General features: G+C 44.2%; 1 long non-coding RNA gene and 1 pseudogene across 1 annotated transcript in view; one reads left to right on the plus strand and one right to left on the minus strand.

The window, feature by feature from the left end:
* Window positions 1-954: 954 nt before the first annotated feature.
* Window positions 955-17,535, plus strand: part of LOC123329496 — a 95,750-nt gene continuing 79,169 nt past the window's right edge. The window contains exons 1-2 of the long non-coding RNA XR_006545029.2: window positions 955-2,466; window positions 5,973-6,052. This is a non-coding gene — a long non-coding RNA (uncharacterized LOC123329496). The remainder of the gene's footprint in view (window positions 2,467-5,972; window positions 6,053-17,535) is intronic.
* On the minus strand, window positions 13,240-13,763 carry LOC102393318 (annotated as a pseudogene).

Raw genomic sequence — 17,535 nt, forward strand, 5'->3', positions numbered from 1 at the left:
AGGGAAACCCAGCATCTATGAGACTGGTCCAATTTCTAGGATTAATCTCAAACATTTTTGCCACTTGCTCTGTACTCCCTTACAGGGGAAGAATTAAAGAGATGAGCCATGGATCGGCACTTCCTGGGTAGCTGTTTTAAACTGAAAATTGTCAGAGCCCAAGCTGCAGAGTCACCCAGACAGGACACCAGCGCTAGGTACCGTACCATCTGGAGACCGTTTTTGTGGTTGTCCTTGTTTAGAGAAGATGCTACACACACTCAAGTTGGGCTTTAAGGATCATTTCGGAGCAAACTTTGGTCTGTAGATGTGACTATTGAAATCATTCATCGAAACATTCATTGAGTGTTTTCTATCTGCCAGACACTTTGGTGGCGCTAGTGGTAAAGAACCTGCCTGCTGATGCAAGAGATGTGGGTTTGATCCCTGGATCAGGAAGATCCCCTGGAGAAAGAAACGGCAACCCACTCCAGTATTCTTGCCTGGAGAATCCCATGGACAGAGGAGCCTGGTGGTTTATGGTCCATGGGGTTGCAAAGAGTCAGACATGACTGAAGCCACTTAGCATGCATGTAGTTGCAAAGTACTTTGATTGTAGTATTATCTAACAATGCTATGATGTGGGTAGTAATATGTAACAGCAAAATCAGACTGTAACACAATTTATGAACTTTGCGTGATAATCATATGTCAAAAATTAATTAATTATTATGAATGTACTACTTTGTTGGGAAACATTCATAATGGGGGAGTTTGTGGGGAGGAAAGAACTGTCTATGTTTTTGGGAACTGTCTATGTTTTCTGATCAATTTTGCTGTGAGTCCAAAGCTACTCTAAAAAATTATTGTCATTTAGTCGCTAAGTCATGTCCAACTCTTTGTGACCCCATGGACTGTAGCCTACCAGGCTCCTCTGTCCATGGGATTTCCCAGCCAAGAGTGGATTACCATTCTTGTTGTCATTTGGCTGCTACAGAAGCTGAGGCCTAGAGAACAGGTTGAGCTCAAGGCCACGGAGTTCATAAGCATTGGCGCCAAAACACAAACCCAGGCTAGGGTATGGAATATTCAGTAGCCATGTGAGTCTATTTCAGGATACCAAGTCCTGGGCTCAAGGGAAGTGAATTGTCCACTGACAGTTTTGGCTAAAGGGATCAGTGGACCCTTTGGAAATTTAGCACTTAAAGTTCCTGGCGCCTGGGACTCTGCTAGATGCTGTGGGGACCCTCACAGGGCGAGAAGACACAGTTACTTCCGGAAGCTCACAGTGTAGTTAAGAGAACAACTCACATGCAAGAGCCTCTTATGACTCACATGGACTTGCTGAGAGGTTTGTTCTGTGGGTCCCTGTGTGTGAGAGTCTGTGTTGGTGTGAGTGTTTATGAGTGTCCGTGTATGTGTACATGTGTGTAACAGGAGCGGGGGTGTGAGAAGAGACGGCAGTGCTAAGGGGGTGGCGGTAGGAGAAGTGATGAGACTGCAGAGCCCACTGAGGGGGCTGGGAGCCCACGGTCCTGCCTGGATGGTGAGGCAAGAGGATTCCTTGTGGAGGTGACACTCGAAGTCAAGTGGCAGCACCCTAGACTATCTGGGGAGCTTGAAAAAATATCAGTGCTGAGAATTCCCTAATGGTCCAGCAGTTGGGACTCCTCGCTCTCACTGCTGAGGGCTTGGGTTCAATCCCTAATTGGGGAACTAAAATCCTACAAGCTGCCTGCAAGTTGCATAGTACAACCAAAAAAAAAAAAACAAACAAAAAAAAACACCCTGAAATTCCCAAAATACCAGTGTCTGAGCCCTACCCACATGCTAAGTCACTTCAGTCGTGTCTGACTCTTTGCAAACCCTATGAACCTCCCAGGCTCCTCTGCCAATGGGATTGTCCAGCCAAGAATACTGGAGTGGGTTGCCATTTCCTTCTCCAAGGGAATCTTCCCAACCCAGGGATCGAACCCATGTCTCTTGTGTCTCCTGCATTGGCAGGGAGATTCTTTACCACTAGCGCCACCTGGGATAGCCTACCTACAGAGACTCATTTAACTGGACCAAGCCAGGGATAGGAGAGAGACAAGTCATTTTTAGAAGCCCTCTTCATAATTCTGCAAGTATCTGGACTGAAAACTGTACAAGTACATACTTTCCCAGCATCTTCCAGACCTCTCTGTTTTGAATCCAAACTGCAGATCTTTCAACAGACTCCCTGGTGCTGGACCTTCTTGTTCTCTCTTTCCTGTGACTGAGAGGTCAGATGACCATGTAGACGCCTGCTAGGCAGGGCCACCACCTGCTGCTGTAAATCTGATGCACTTGCATCATCGCTCTGCCCCACGTATCGTCAGTATCTTGTATCTACATCTGGATGGACCGTCTGTTGTTTCTGCCTTGTAGCAGTTTGTGCAGTCACAGGGGACGTGTGCTGTGTGCTGGTCCACCGCTGGGGCTTTTGTCCTGTAAATATATGCTGGGGTGAGTTTACTTATAGGAAATGATGATGGTTCCTTTTGATTGTTATTGACCAGAGCAGGTTTTCATGTGTCTCATATTTCTTTAATTCACTGTTGTGGAAAGATTTTCAAAGAAAGGCCAAGTGAATTCTAACCATTTCAGGGAAGTTGCCCTTATGTGGGAGGCCTGAGGAAATGATCAGAAATCACCCCAGAGTAATCAGAAGGGTGGGAAGTCTGGGAGAGGAGAGCTTTGACAGTGCATTAAGGTAGTGGTTCTCAATCTTGGCTGAGACCTTAGAATCTTCTAGGGAACTTAAAAAATCAAAAGAAACACAACAAAAGCCCCAAACCTCAGACCTCATCTTGGAACAATTGAATAAGGATTTCTGGGACACAGTACCCAGCATCAGTATGTTTTAAAGCTCCTCAGATGATTCCACTGGTAGCCAAGTTTAGGAACCAGTGGGTGAAGGGATAAGAGTGCGGCCCTCTGGACTGTAGCCCACCAGGCTCCCCTGTCCATGGGATTCTCTAAGCAAGAATACTGGAGTGGGTTGCTATGCCCTCCTACAGGGGATCTTCCAGATCCAGGGATGGAACCCAGTTCTCCTGCATTGCAGGCAGATCCTTTTTACCATCTGAGCCACCAGGGAAGCCCTAATAAAGAAGAGGGGGCCCCAATATGTTGCATGAGAGAAGAAGAAGGTAAGATGAGGAAACAGTCACCTACAGTAGCTTTGGAAGGTAATAGTTAAGTTCAGCCAGTTCCAAGAACTCAGTTTAAGAAACTGATGGCCAATCTCCAAACATCCTTGCAATCCTTAGTTCACGAGCCATTTGCATCACAAGCCCCAGGGTCAGTGAGGGCTGACAATAAGAAGAGTATCTTGCTGATTCTGTGCCCCATGGCCCAGGGAAGAAGGGACTCCAAGATCACTCTGGTTCTCCATGCAGCCAGTGATCCAAACAGATAATTGCCAGAGAGGGTTAGGAAAGTGTGGGTGTGCGGACAATGGGATTGCTCTTCAGGGGTGGGGTTGAGAGAGCCTCTGGCTTCTGCCTTTGTGGCTGTGCAAGGGGAGAACCACAGACAAGACATAAAGTCCATCATCTATTGAACAGGTGTGGTCTGTCTGCTCAGCATAAGCAATTAGCTGGGGACACTTCAAAAAAAATTCTTTTATTTGGAGATAATTACAAACTTAGAAAAGAGTTGCAAGGAGATTACAAAGAAGTTTCTCACCATTCTTCCAGATTTACTAATCATTAATTTGCAACCACATTTGCTTTATCACTCTCTCTCTATATATATGTATATGAATTTTTCTGAATCATTCAGAAAACCTTTTACTCCTAAACTCTTCATTGATATTTCCCACATGTAATTGAAGAACTGTGGAAATAAACCAAGACCCACCAAATGAAGAATATCAAAGGCTATTTATGCTGAGCTTACTATAGCAAGAGAGTTGGTTAACATCACTTGAATTTTGGCAGAGGTGCAAAGGCAGGCAGAGGAGTGGGAAAGCTTTATAGTGGGGAAAAAGGAAGGCTTCAAGTATACCCTGATTGGAGGCTGTTGGCAAGGGGATGCTGGAGGTGGGCTAACTAGAAGTGGGGGATCCACATGATTGGTTAGGGGTGCATGATTGAATATCTCTAGTTGATCCTAAGTTGGGAGCAGGAACAAGCATTAGGAAGGTGTCCCTTATTAATCAAGTCCTGGCCATTTGGGACCAATTGTTACTGAATTATTGTTTGGCTTCCTGCATTGTCACTAGAGAGAGCAATCTGGCTTTCTACAAGTCTGACTTATAACAGGCTGCTACCTGGGCTGTTTATTGTAGATAAAAGGTTGGTTTCCTGGGCAAATGGCTACAAGTTGTGGGTCAAAAAAATATTTTTTAACAGTATCTGGCCTTGATGCTTTAGGGTAAAACACTGTTAGCTAACACACTCCATATTCAAATATTGTCAGTTGGCCCAATTATATCCTTTATGGTAATATCCATCCCTCCCCCTGCTCTGGTCCAAAATGCATTGGAGGATCATAGTCATCATGCCTCTTTTATTTCCTCTAATCAAGAGCAGTTCCTCAGCCTTGTTTCACCTTTCATGACACTGACTTTTCTGAAGCATACAGAAGACTCTTGAAGATACACGTAGCTCAGCTGACAGTGAACCTGTGTCAACAGCCTGGCTCCAGGCCTTGTTCCTTGACTCCTGTCCTAGAGACTCTGAGAATTGTTTGGGTTGAGGCAGCTCAGGTAACCAGACAACCAGCCCTTCAGTGAGGACAGAGAAAGTCACGTCTCCATGCAGGGCGGAGGAGCTTTGTAAACAGAGTGTGGTCCCCGCAGTTGTGGCCTTTAGCAGCTAATCCTTCGTCAGGCCGAGAGAGTTTGTGAAACGTGTTTTGGTTCCATTTGTGGAAATATGTTCTCTCATTCGCCCAACTTCTCTCTGCGTTTTACAGACGTGGACACTAGTTTTTGTTTTGTTTTTGTTTTTTCCACTCCTCACCTCTCCTCCCTGCCTCCTTTTCATTCCAGTTTCCCATCTCAGAAAAGGGCCAGAAGCATTTTCCAGGGCAGGGTCAGGGTGCCGTTCCACAGGCTGGGGGATGGTGGCCACCATTTGTCCAGGATGGTTGAAATTGGTCTGCTGTGCTTTTTAAGAACATCAGGGACACAGAGAAGGTTTTCTTTGGGGGCCTGAAAAGCTCTGGGGACAGGACCGTCACTCCAAAAACATTCACCCCTCTGTCACTCCGAGCTGCTGTCAGAATGATCTCGGGATCTGTCAACAGCCTGGATCATAGCTCAAATCCCCTTTAGCTTTATCCATCTTAATACACTGAGCAGTAACACACTTTTATTTATGGGAGACTGGACTAAGATAAGTTTGCTTTATACACTGGTTAAGATCTTGGTCTTAGGTGTCCGATCGTCTGGCTTCAATCTTTGCTATCTAACCATATGTCCTTGGGCACATTACTTAACCTTGGGTTCCACAGCAGTGAAATGGGCAAATATTAGCTGTTCTGTAGGCTCCTCTGCCTGTGGAATTCTCCAAGCCAGAATACTGGAGTGGGTAGCTAATCCCTTCTTCAGGGGATCTTCCTGACCCAGGGATTGAACTGGGTCTCCTGCACTGTGGGTGGATTCTTTACCGTCTGAGCCACCAGGGAAACCTGTAAGGGGGAGTAGGTAATAGACAATGAATGTGTCTGTCTTTTCAGAGAATTAATTCGTATTTTAAACAGAGACCTTCAATCTTGGAATCCTAGATATTTTAAGGTGAAGAGAATTTCCAAGTTTTGGAGTCTTCATTTTTCTGTTAAGTTCAAAACCCCATAGTGAGCAGCAGAACCTGGGTTAGAAGTCAGCTCTGATTTCTTGTCCAGATTTTTTTTTTTTAATGTGAAAAAAGAGTCATGGAGGAAGTCTTGGGGTCTAAGGTAGACAAGTTAGAAAATTAGCTTTGGTCAGAGGAACTGATCAGTGTCCCCTTTCTTCCATGCAGGGCTGAGGGTGGTGATGTGTCTTGAGTGTAAACCACCCACAAAAAGATGCCATGGAATCAGCCAGTAGAACCTTGGGAGGGTGAGTCTCAGGTTTCCATTTCTTGAAATTTAATTTTTTGAGTGGGTTTTATTTTCCAGATTTAAAAAAGAAGTTTTGTAAATTTGCATAGGGAAGAATAAATAGATTCTAAGTTATAGGAAAGGTCATTTTTACTCCAAAAATCTGGACATATTCAATTACACCCTCATTAAGAATGAACTCTCCTTTCTTTAGTACCCAGGACCCTGCAACTCCGTGAGCCTCTGAGCTGGCTTAGTACAGAGAAAGAATCATATATTGCCCTTTTTTCCCTTCAAAGTCTTTTTTTTTTTTTAAATTGACACATATATAGTTGTAAATATTACATGTTATGGGCATATAATATAATTCAAAAATTTAAAGGTTATACTCCATTTATAGTTATTATAAAATACTGGCTATAGTCCCTGTGTTATACAATGTACCCTTGTAGCTTATTTGATACCTAATAATCTGTAGCTCTTATTCCCCTACTCCTATCTTTCCCCTTCTCTCTCCCTCTCCCTACTGGTAACCACTACTTTGTTCTCTGTATCTGTGAGTCTGCTTCTTTTTTGTTAGATTCACTAGTTTGTTGTATTTCTTAGATTTCACAGATAAGTGATGTCATACAAAGAGAAGTATTTGTCCTTCTCTGTCTGACTTATTTCACTCAGCATAATACCCTCCAAGTCCATCCATGGTGCTGCACATGGCAAAATTCCATCCTTTTTAATTGCTGAGTGGTATTCCACTGTGTGTGTGTATATATTTTCTTTATATCTTCTATATTGTACCATATCTTCTTTTTGATTAGTTTTTATTGGAGTATGGTTGCTTTACAATGTTGTGTTGGTTTCTGCTGACAGCAAAGTGAATCAGCTATATGGTTACATACATTCCCTCTTTTTTTTGGATTTACTTCCCATTTAGGTCACCACAGAGCATTGAGTGGAGTTCCCTCTGCTATAGTAGGTTCTCATTAGTTACCTGTTTTATGTATAGAATCAACAGTGTACAGTGTCACTCTATCACCTCACTGCAGTGAGCCCGAAGCTTTAACTACTAGTTTACTCCCAAGGGATTGCTTCTGTGAGGTCCCTATAAATTGCAAAACCAAAATGTGAAGGATAATAATAAAAATTCTCTTCTATTAGAGCTGCCAAAAGGATGAATCGTCAGATTGGTGAGGCATGGGGAGGGTCCAGAGGGCATGGATATGAGAGAGTTATGTTTTGATGGAGGAGGTGGGCTGATGGAAGAACGGAGAGGAAGACATGCTGGAGCTTCAGTTATTTCCTAAAGAAGTCACTTCTAGGTGGGGAACCTAAGTGTGGGGAACAGTGGAGGAGCAGAAGGGCAATTTGAAGACAGAGGATAAAGCAAGGAGAGGTAATACCAAACACAGAGTTGGGAGAAGGTTGCTGAAGTAGATGTCACCTGCTTGCCAAGTTTGCTAACATTGACCCCATATTTGAAAACTCCAGGCTTGTCACTTTGAGACTTATCAAATGTCCATTTACATAGTATTTGCCTCTTTGGACTGGCTGTGGGAAAAGGAGAATAGTCCACGAATTTAACTTACAGAGATTTTTTTCTCTCTCTCTTTTTCTTGTTCTCAAATAAACCTTCAAACAGGAAAGAACGCACAGACCTTGACCCGATTCATGTCTGACTAGAGCAGGGCTGTGGGAGTCCAGTGCCTGTAAATCATCTCTCCTATCTGAACTCCTCAAAGAAAATCTTTCCCCAAAGCAATTGCCTCAGCCAGAGTTCACGCACACTGACCAGCCCTTTGAAAATTCTGTCTGCAGATAATGGCCGTCACAGCCGGCCTGTCTTACTGAGAGGATCCTGTTGTCTGTGATATAATCCAGAAGAATCCCCAAGGTGGCTGTTGAGCTCTGCCTTTTGGAGAAAAAAAATATATATAACATTTCACACTGCAGTTTAAAGAGGCCTTTAATCTCACAATCCTAGATATTTTAGGATTCTAAAATTAGGAAGATGATTAAGTCTTCAAATTCAATTTAGAGGGAACTGTGGGTTAATGAGCATTCAAGCACCACCATCTCCTCTACTGAGGTTTTTTTTTTTTTTTTTTTTTTTTTAAATTGACACAGGCTTTTGTCAATACCCATGACCTTGAGATCCAACCTGTTTTTAGGCCACAAGTAACTAGCACTGATTGTCAGGGGCTCGAGTCAATGCTAATCTGGGGACCCAGGGGGAGGGAAAGTCTAAGTGGGTGTGTGTGTGTGCTGGTTCTCTAAGTTGTTTATCCAAATCATACTCTTAGTCCATGATATCAGAATCAGCTGGGATGCTTGCTTAAAATGTTTGCTGAAAATATTCCTAAGTTCTACCCAATCTGACTAGGTTAGAAATTTGGGAGGAGGGTGGTAGCCTAGAACTTTATACATTTTACGCAGCTTTTCCATGTGATTCTAATGCACACCAAGGGTTGCTTTTAATGAGACTCAGCTCCTAAAACTTCCAATATCTGTTTAACCCCAATTGAAATTTCAAATTCCTGGGAGAGAGAGAGAGAGAGACTATGGTTAGCTTCACGTTTGAGTGATCTGTTGCTGAACAACAAATTATCCCAAAACGTAGTGACTTCAGACAATATTTTTGTTTCATCTCATGATTTACAGGTCAGGAATTTGGGCAGGGCTCAGATGTGTAGCTCATGCAGCAACAGCTGGTGCTGCTGAAAGATCTACTCCCAAGATGGTGCATTCACATGGCTGGCAGGTGGTTCCTGGTTGTCAGCTGGGAGCTCAGTCAGCCCATCAATGGGGAGACCTCACCTTCTCCCCATGTGAGCCTCTTTATGGGGGCTGCTTGATATCCCTACAGTGTAGCAGTGGAGTTCCAAGAGCAAATGTTCCAAAGGACTAAGATCGAAGCTGCAAAGCTTCTTCTGACCTAGACTTTGATGTCAGATAGCATCACTTCTGCCAGTCTTTGGTTGAAAAATTCACTAAGATTAACCCAGATTCAAGCATAGGTGAAAATAGACTTATCTGGATGTAAGGAGTAGCAAATTCACAGGAGGAGGAAAGGAATAGATGGTGGCCATCTTTGAAGACTTTCTGCTGTACTCCACTTGGGTCAGTTGTCAACCCCTGGATCAATTAATCATGAACACAGGCATTGGAACACAGTATAGATTCAGCCCCTAAAAATAGTCTCATGTCAGTTTTTGTTGTCATGATTTGCTGCCAAATGAATTTGCTGCAAATGTACAAAACAAATAAGCAACAAAACAAAACACTTTAGGTTTTCAGAGATTTTTGGATTTTGGAATTCTGATAGAAGGTTGTTGATTTGTATGTTTTTTGTCATCCCAAGTTGACTTTTCCCCAATTGTTAGCTCCCTATCCTATCTACTTGGTCTCTGGTTATCTTTTTCTATTTATTTAGATTATAAGGATGGACCAACATGGTCTCCATCACTGCTTGGAGATTCAGGGAGTAGTAGGTTGAAGCACTGGAAAAACCAGAGTTCCAGCTAGTGGATCTTTCTCCGTATGACTTTAGTTCTCATTTCTGGGTCAGCACCTGATAGTCATGATCCCAGAGGAGACCAGTGAATCATCCAGTCATGGGGTTTGGAGGTGATTCAGCAAGATCGAAGTGGTGTCAGGAGTGTTTTTGGCTTAAGTTCTTGAAGGTACTGATTACATATCCAATTATGCAACTGGCCACGGAGGATCACATTGTGGTACACACTGATTCTCACCCAAACTAAGCATGTGAGACAGGGCCCTCACCCGGTAGGGCATGATCTCCTGGTAGATCTCAGGCCCTTGGAGCCCAGTAAAATTGCTCCTGCCAAGATGGTTTATGTACCTTTCTTGAGAGAATGGGAGACTCAGAGCTACCCTCATCTACATTTATCCTCCCAATATTATCCTCTTCCTCTGAACCAAGGACAGAGATGATTTGGGGAAAAACCAGAGGTGATTCCTGTGTCATATTCTCTTGATGTGTTGTCAACCTTTATGGTATGAGAGAGGACTTCTCCAGGTTGAATCAGTTCCTAATGTCCAGCATTCAATAATTAGAGACTCATTCAAATCGGATCAGATTTTGTCCCCTGTTTTTATAGGCAGAATAGTGTACTAGAACTTGAAATCATGAGTTTGGATTCAAACCCATTTTTGCTGCTGACTTGGCCAATTCACTTTATCTTTCTGAGCTTCATTTTCGTCAGTCAAGTGGGATGATGGTGTGAAGCAAGACAGAAAAACATAGGAGAAAAAAAAAAAGAAAAACATAGGAGAGACTCCATTAGCTTTAGTATTCTGTTATCCTTGAGAAGGCTATCTGAATTCCTTCCCTTTTATTCTCTATTCATCCAATAACTATTTATTGTATACCTACTGTGTACATTGTTCTAGTTGACGATACACTGACTGTATCTGCCTTTAGTTTATATTCTTGTGTGATAAGGCCAAAATCTTAAAAGAGGACATGGGAGGTAGTGATAAGTGCTGGGAGGAAAATTAAGCAAGATAAGGTCCAGGTGGCACTAGTAGTAAAGAACTTGCCTCCCAGTGCAGGAGACATAAGAATCACAGGTTCAATCCCTGGGTAGGGAAGATACCCTGGAGGAGGGCATGGCAACCCATACCATTATTCTCACCTGGAAAATCGCATGGACAGAGGAGCCTGGAAGGCTATGGTCTATAGGGTCACAAAGAGTCAGACACGACTGAAGTGACTTAGCTATAAGGGTCTAGAGAGTGAACGTGGGGTGGTGGTTGTGGTGTGGAGTAATCTTGACTCACTTGATGGTGATCAGGGGAGGATATTTGGAGGGAGGTGACATTTGATACGAAATCTGATAATCACTCCATAATATTTGTTGAATGTATGAATGAACCAGGCAGAGTCATTCATGGTTTGATTTGAAAGAAAACATTCTAGACAGAAGAAACAGAATATATGAAGGACCTGAGCTGTAAATGACCATGGCATATCTGAAGACTAGAAAGAACCTGGTGGAGTGGAGGAATAGTGAGTAGAGGGAGAGGTCAATGAGAAAATCAGAGGTAACCAAGGCCTTATAGGTCAAGTTGAAGAGTTAGGTTTTATTCTGCATGCAAAGCGAAATTATTGGTGGAGTAACATAACCCAGTTTACACCTTAAAAATATCATTCTGCAATATGATGCCACTTCCAACCCACCAAAATGGCTAAAATTAAAAAGACAGACAATATCAACTGTTGAGATATGGAGCAACTGGAACTCTCACACACTGGTGATGGGGGGAGAGATTGGTATGAATACAATAATTGGGAAACTAATTGGCTGTATCTCTAAAGCTGAACTTATATATATACCCCATGACCCAGTGATTTCATTCCTAGATATACATTCAACAGATAGGCACACATATATTTGCCAAAGGATACACACACGAATGTCCATAATAGCCCCAAAGGCTCATCAAGAGTAAAACAGATACATGAATGTGATATTGTTATGTAATTGAACACTATAGGGAACAAGTGTAAGCAAATTATAACAACACATAACAATGAGAATGAATTTCACAAACTTAGTGTTGAGCAGAAGCCATACCAAAGGTTCAACTGTCTAGTTCCATGTACACGAACATCATAAACAGGTCCAACTAAAATGAGATGTTGGAAGTGAAGATAGTGGTTGCCCCCAGAGAGTCTACTGCCTGGAAGGAGGTATGTAGGGGCCTTCTGGGGTACTATCATATCCTGTTTCTTGATCTGGATACTGCTTACATACATGTGATCAATGACTTTCTCTAATTATCTCTTTACTCTTGCTTCCCCAGGCCAAATGGGCCTTGAGCCCAGAGAGATGAAGAGTGTGGGAGAGTATTTATCCCTGGCCACTAGAACATGGTCAACTTTTCTACTTACTATCACAGTTTTCTCAGGAGTGTTGAGCAGATGAGATTCACCCATTTTACAGGCCAGGACTTTGTTGTTAAGTGATCTGCCCAAAGTCCTGTGCCCTCATGGAACCCAGCATTGTTTCCATTTCTCCATGTTGCCTGTCTGATTTGGAACAATTGGTTTCTCAGGCCCCCTTTTAGCTCCATGACTCCAAAATATTACATTTGCATTTGAGAATTTGAATTTTGAAACTAATTTAAGAAAATACAGTGCTTTGACCATTATCCTTATTTATGGAGTCTTGTATCTATCTATAATTTTTTAAAGCAATGTTGCTGATTAAGGCAATAAATATTATAAGCAAAAAAAAAAAAGAGAGAGAGACTGGAGGCCCTTAAACTCTAGGGGAAGAAATGGTGGTTATTTTCATTGTCAGATTTTCTCAGCCCCACTGCATGGACATATGGAACTGTGTGTGACATTTTTACTCTAACCACAAAATTTCATGAATTTTCAGTCAGTGAATAATAAAATAAATCAACATTCTAGGTGAAAATATGGAAGCAATTTTGAGGGTAAAAATATTTCCTTGAAAATTTCTTGAGAATCTAAGACTTTGACCACATTCGCTGGGACTGAGGCCTTAGAGTGAAAAAGCAGGTCACTGTGTCCCCACAGGCCATAGGATGGGGAACCAGTGTCCAACGATCTGAGATTTAGTCAACTGCAGCTAATAGCTAAACACTGTTTGTTAATAGGCAAATAAGAGAGTTCTCTTTCTGCCCTGTTGAAGAGAATAGGAAGTGTGGGGGCATCAAGGAAATTAATATTGGCTGAGTGCCTCTTGGGTGGGCCCTCTGCTATCATGTTATTTGTTACCTAAACAAGTAGAGGCTGTTTATTCTTACACATACAAAGGACCTTTCAGTTCAGTTCAGTTCAGTCGCTCAGTTGTGTCTGACTCTTTGCGGCCCCATGAATCGCAGCACGCCAGGCCTCCCTGTCCATCACCAACTCTGAGAGTTCACTCAAACTCACGTCCATCGAGTCAGTGATGCCATCCAGCCATCTCATCCTCTGTCGTCCCCTTCTCCTCCTGCCCCCAATCCCTCCCAGAATCAGAGTCTGGGTATGGAAAAGGAGTTTGACTTTCTTCCTAACCATGCAAGAGATTTAAGAAAGGGAGTGATCAGGTCAGATTGATTGATTGATTTTTCTGTGAAGAGCTCCTTTATTGCCTGAGGGACTCTGGCTCCACAGTGAAGAAGGGGTTTATTGGGGTGAAGGGATCGGTGGCTTTCAATTTCAAGCTCTGGTTCTCAGTCTTCGGGTACCTGTGCATGAATCGCTGCAGCGAGGGTGCACCAGGTTAGGCGTCCACGCACTTTGGCTTCCGGACCAGGGATAGATTCCAGGCCCCACAGGGTGAAGCTGCTGAAACTGGCTGTGGCTCCAAGCAAGCGGTCGAAGTCCCGATCAAGCCATCAAAGTCCCGCTCCAGCGCCTCCTGAGTTTCCACCAGTTCCTGCTCCTCTAGCTGTGGTCATCCTGCCTCCCCAACACCTCTGCCTTCTCTTCTGTCATCGCGTATCCCACGAAGCCGGGCAGCACCACTACCTCCTCGGCACGTAGACTACGGCCCCGAAAGGACACTTCCAGTACATCAAGACCCTGGCGGATGGATGGCTGGGCCGAAGAAGCGCCCCACGGAGGTGGGGGCGGCGGGTGGTAACCCAGACCCCGCAGGCAGGAGGTGCAGCGAGACGAGGGCGGGGTCTGCCAGGGCATCAGGGCGCAGGTGGATGCAGCGCTTGGCGATGCCTTCCTCGTCGCTGTTCTCCATGGTCCATTGCGACTCTGTAGGTCGCAGGCCAGCTTTATTTTTTTTGAAAGATAAATGGATCTATTGTTCCCCCACTTCTGCTAGGAGTGTCGCTCCAATCCTGACTCCTGGTGGCAGGGCAAGAGTGACGAGAGGAGAGAATGGAGCCAGAGAGAGTCGTTAGGGAGCCCCTTTGCATAGTCTGGCGACAGATTCCCATCCAGTACACCCGTGAATTATCACCATCTCCTTCTTCCCGTCCTTTCTGCTATCATAGACATTTACAGAGTCACTGTATATTTATATTTCAAATGGCATTGACATTCTTAATGTCACTGCACATTTTTACTTCTCTATGTGTTATTACCTCCACCATATTATTTTTGCCTTTGACATTTATATGGTCACCTTAAGTGCTTCCTCCTCATCAAGCCCTGAGAAGTAGGAGGATATTATCATTCCAAAAATATAATTTGGGCAGTCATGTCCTAGTGGGGTTGAGTAGCTTGCCCAGGGTCTTCTTTCAGACTGGAAGATCTGGAGGGTGACTGCTCAGGATTCTGTGATCTCATCATCACCTCCCGTTTGAAGATGGGGATAAGGGCAAGTGCTCACCATCCTCCATGATGGATATAGAGATATGAAGACTGTTCACTGGGGACATTGTCCATCATGGATCTTTGAGATGATGGACAGAGGTAGAAAGAGAGAGAAAAGGAATTATTATAACATGGTCCCAACTTGCCATGTGAGGGAGCTGAAGGGTGAAGGAGCTGGCAGAAGGTAGCAAAAACTTGGACACCTTTATTTCATGTAAATTCTGATTTTACAGGTGGGGAGACAAAGGTCCAGGGAAGGGAGGTAAATTATAACAATGTTGTTGCTGTTTAGTCGCTAAGTCCTGTTCGACTCTTTTGCAACCCCATGGACTGTAGCCCGCCAGGCTCCTCTGTCTGATTCTCCAGGCAAGAATACTGCAGTGGGTTACCATTTCCTTCTCCAGGGGATCTTCCCTACCCAGTGATCAAACCTGCATTTCCTGCATTGGCAGGCAGATTCTTTACCCCTAACACCACCAGGGCAGCCCTTATGGATGTTATCTCTTCTAATTCTTGCAGGAATCCTATGAAGGAGTTACTGCTTTTCTGTGGGTGCTATAACAATCCCATGGTCTGAAACAATAGAAATGCATTATCTCAAGTTCTGGAGTCCAGAAGCCCCAAATCAAGGTATTGGCAGGGTTGCTCCCCTCCTAGAGGCTTTAGATGAGGAAGGACTCTTCCTTGCCTCTTCGGGTTTCTGATGGCTTCAGGCGTTTCATGGCTTGTGGGCTGCGTAACTCCAGTCTCTGCCTTCATCTTTGCCTCTGTGCCTCAAATCTCCCTCACCCTTTCTCTTAAAGGATACTTGCCATTTGATTTATGATCTGCCTAGTTAATCCGGGATTATCTCATCCTGAGATCCTTTATATAACTGCATTTGCAAAGATCTCTTTTTTTTCCAAATAAGGTTTTATGTTTCGGGGCCATGATTCAAACCACTGCAGTGAGATAGCATCCTCATCTCCACTTTACCACAGGGGATCCTGATGCTCAGAGAGGTTAAGAGATGTGCCCAAGGCCGCATAGCTACAGATGGCTCTTTGTAATGCATTATGTTTAATAGCAGAAATGCTATTAACGGCCAACCCACAGATAGCACTTATGTATATTAATTCAGTTAATCCTTGCAAAAACTCTATGAGGAGGCACGTGTTATCATAATCCCCAATTTAGAGAGGAGGAAACTGAGAAACAGAGAGGTTGGTTAATTTTCTCAGGGTCACACAGCCAGGCACTTTGGCTCCATCTGTGCTCTCGTCCTTTCAGAAACTGCCATATAGCCTCCTCTGCAGACGCGAAAGGTCACCACGCAAACCACTGTTAGAGGTGTTTTCAGTGGTGGCTGGAAAGTCTCAAAAGGGGGTTCTGAGATGGGTCCCTAAGATCTGGTGGGGGAGATAGACTATGTACTCAGTCACTTCAGTAGTGTCCAACTTTTTGTAATTCCCCTTGGACAGTAACCCACCAGGCTCCTCTGTCCATGGGATTCTCCAGGCAAGAATACTGGAGTGGGTTGCCAATTCCTTCTACAGGGGATCTTCCCAACCTGGGATCGAGCCCACATCTCTTTCATCTCCTGTATTGGCAGGCAGATTCTTTACCACTGCACCACCTGGGAAGCCCCAGACAGACAGACTGTAGGCAAGATTACAGATCCATAGGGCTGTGCCAACCCTGGGGTACAGGGGACACCGCTCTGTACATGGGAGACCTCAGTTCCTGTCTCTGGGTTCTCACCTACTGGCTAGCAGCCCCAAGGCGAACCTGCCTTTGCCTTTGTCCTGCACTTCTCTGCTGATGGCACAGTCATCCTGAGAGTCAGTCAAGCTAGCAACTGCGTGCTCTCTCTCTTCTTTGCTCCCCGTCTCCTCCCCTTTGTGCATCAGTTAGTGTCCAGCTCCCTGTGGATTCTGTTTCCTTGTTTCCTAGGTCCTTGCTGTTCTACTAACAGCTGTAGCTCATCGTGGGATGGGAACAGCAGTGCATCTAAACTCTCTGGATTCCTCCATCCTTCCCCTGGCTGCCCGCAGAGTGGTCTTCCTGCAGCCCTCCTCTGGAGGGGTTGAGTATTCATTTGTTGAGCAAACCTGTGTTGGTTACCTTCTCTGTGTCAGGAACCAAGGAGACAGATGTGGCCAAGGCAACCCTGTTCTCCGTCCTCATGGGACTTCCATTTGGGTGAGGGCATCAGCTAAATAAAGTCAGGAAAGCAAATTAAATAATAAATAGTTATGAGTAAAGGTATGAAAGAAAGACAAAGGGGTGAGAAAGAATAATGCAGTGGGTGGGGTGGAGGCTGTATTTTATTTTAGACAGTTGATTTTTTTCTTTTTATGGCTTTGCAGCATGCAGAATCTTAGTTCCCTGACCAGGGATTGAACCCTTATCCCCTGCATTGGAAGTACAGAGTCTTAACCACTGGACTGCCAGGGAAATTCCAGAAGGTATTTGATATAGGGTTTCAGGAAGGTGCTGAGGAGAATCTGGAAGAGTCTTGTGATACCTGAGCCAGGTAATGTGGGTACAGTGCTTAGTAAGGGGACAGGAAATGTTAGTCATTGTCATTTGTGGATTACTTCACTCAGCAAACATTTTCTGAAGGCTAATTGCTATACTGGCTTCCCTGATGGCTCAACAGGTAAAGAATCTGCCTGCTAATGCAGGAGATGTTGGTTCAGTCCCTGGTCTGGGAAGATCCCCTGGAGAAGGAAATGGTAACCCACTCCAGTATTCTTCCCTGGATAATCCCATGGACAGTGGAGCCTGGCAGGCTACAGTCCGTGGTATCTCAAAAGAGTTGGACACAGCTTATCAAGTAAAAAGCAATTGTTACACCTGTGTGCACAGACCCTGGTGGTCTCAGTCTCAAGTGGAGAATTATCTGGGCCCTCTCAAACCACGAGCATTCTTAGTTTTGCCCTGCAGATAAGTTAAGTCAGTCGTGTCCAACTGGAATCCTAATTAAATCAAATAACTAAAATGAAGAAGAAAAGAGACTCGTGGATATCTTTAGGGAAAACAAAACCCAAACTCCCTGCAAGAAGAGAATGATATGGTGTTTAAACGGGAGACTAGAATTCCTATAAGACTGCATGAGAGCTGACATTTCAGAAACCAGACCCCTCCCTCCAGCCCCCTCAGCATTGGCTTCTGTGTTAACGTGCAGCCTCTCGCGACGTCATCCCAAAGGC

This window comes from Bubalus bubalis, chromosome 15 (genome assembly GCF_019923935.1).
Source record: "Bubalus bubalis isolate 160015118507 breed Murrah chromosome 15, NDDB_SH_1, whole genome shotgun sequence".
Taxonomy (NCBI): Eukaryota; Metazoa; Chordata; class Mammalia; order Artiodactyla; family Bovidae; genus Bubalus; species Bubalus bubalis.